Source organism: Lactuca serriola, chromosome 6, assembly GCF_051521515.1.
Source record: "Lactuca serriola cultivar US96UC23 chromosome 6, Lser_US96UC23_V15, whole genome shotgun sequence".
NCBI classification, from domain to species: domain Eukaryota; kingdom Viridiplantae; phylum Streptophyta; class Magnoliopsida; order Asterales; family Asteraceae; genus Lactuca; species Lactuca serriola.
In genome coordinates, this window is record NC_136413.1 from 48,267,284 (window position 1) to 48,269,189 (window position 1,906).

The 1,906-nt window shown below is 45.1% G+C and overlaps 1 non-coding gene across 1 annotated transcript; it reads left to right on the plus strand.

The window, feature by feature from the left end:
- Positions 1–994: 994 nt before the first annotated feature.
- Positions 995–1,101, plus strand: LOC145060790 (small nucleolar RNA R71). The gene has a single exon (XR_013686973.1). It is a non-coding gene; the product is annotated as a small nucleolar RNA R71 (small nucleolar RNA).
- Positions 1,102–1,906: the final 805 nt, after the last annotated feature.

Below are 1,906 nucleotides of genomic sequence, written 5' to 3' on the forward strand. Positions count from 1 at the left end.
CACATGCTTTACGAACTCCAAATGCTCCTTCCCCAGTTGACTGAGGGTAGCTCGGGTGGGAAATAGCAGAGGTGGATGATAAGCTGGAATGGTTTCAAAGGACTTTTGATCATACTTGCGCCACGTCGTGGCCAGAAGAGTGCCACATCGTGGCGAGCCTGGTTCAGCACTTTCTCCATTTTCGATCCTTGATTTCTTGAGCTGCTTTGGTTCTTCTTCCAATCCCTCCAGGAACTCAGATATTGCATCTTCTTCAGTATCGATGGCCATTACGTGAGACTGGGTCTTTACTTCGGGATTCTTCGGGGACAATTTTTCATGAACTAGAGTGGCTAGTTGACCAAATTGTACTTCAAGGTTATGGATGGAGGCTTGCTGGTTCTTTATCAAAGTTTGTTGTTCCATAATGGCGGAATCAGTGGCATCGTGTCTCTTTTCCGAAGCCTCCATAAACTTTATCAAAATGGTCTCTAGGTCGGGTTTCTTCTCGGCCGGTGACTGCTCCTTTTGATATAGGCCTCGACCTGTCTGCCTATATTTCTCTTCTTTTTGCCTCTTATACTCTTCATATGGCAGCCACTCCTTCTTCGGTTTCCTCCATTCCTCATCAAATTTATCCCCACTAGAGTAGCACACTTGAGCTTTTCTGTTCCTAAATTCATCTACATTGCAGTCCTTGGTCAAGTGTGGACCACTGCATCTCTCGCACCCTACTCTTATGGCATGTATCGACTGGTCCATTTGTGTTATCCTGCGATCCATGTTATTCAGCATGGCCATGACAACTGCAATTTCTTCAGTTTGGGCCCCTTCACCGCCTCTGATTCCATCTTGCCTTGGGTTGTGGTATTTGCGAGAGTGTTTCACGAATTCTTCAATTAACTCCTTAACCTCCCTTGGATTTTTCATTGTCAACGGTCCTTGAGAATCAAGGAGTTGTCTTGTCATCAGATTGACCCCATCATAAAAGATTGACATCTCTTGCTGCACATTTAGGTCATGTTGAGGGCAATTTCTGAGCAAGCCCTTGTACTGCTCCCATGCTTCGTATAGTGACTCCCCCGGCTGTTGCTCAAATTTGGCTATTGCCTTCTTGAGTTTGGCTATCTTGGATGGCGGGAAAAACTGGTCCAGGAATTGCTCACGCATTTGAGCCCAAGTGGTGATTGTACCCGGTGGGAGTGCTTTCAACAACTCCTTAGCGGCTCCTTTGAAAGTGATGGGAAGCATCCTAAGCAAGACTGTGTTTTTGTTGACATTTGGGACATTAAAGTAATCTGCAATGTCATTAACATCATCTAGATGCTTAAAAGCATCCTCATGATCTTTCCCGAAAAATGGGATGTCCTTCAGTGCTGTCAATATGTGTCCCTTCAGCTCGAATGTGGCAGTGGCAGGTATTGCGGGTTGGACTAAACCGGGACCCATATCTTCTCGGATTCGCTTCTTATAAGCTCCCATGGACATTTCTTCAATCGCTGCCATCTCGTTCCTTGGCTCGTTCTCAGGTTCGCTTGTGTGTTCTTCAAATTCTGGCTCGGTATCGCTTTCGGACTCGGTCTGGACGGGTGTATGATCCAAATGCTCAAGATTGCTCTTGTGCTTCGTTGATGAACTTGACTCTCCTGTCTTCTTTCCTGACTTCCTAGAAAAAGCTGACTTCAGTTCTTGCAAGGGCATCTTTTTATTGTGAAGTGCAGACTCAGGGTCTTCCAGTGGTGGCACCAGGTGTGTGTTTGAGCTTCTGGTCATGAACTCCTGCAACTTGCTAAACTAAAAACGTAAAACTGAACTAAAATAAGAAAAAACTAACTTCAAACCAAAAAAATCTAGTTTTTAACTGTCCACGTCGTGGCCAGAGTGATGCCACGTCGTGGACTCTGTGAATAACATAAAAAATTATTTA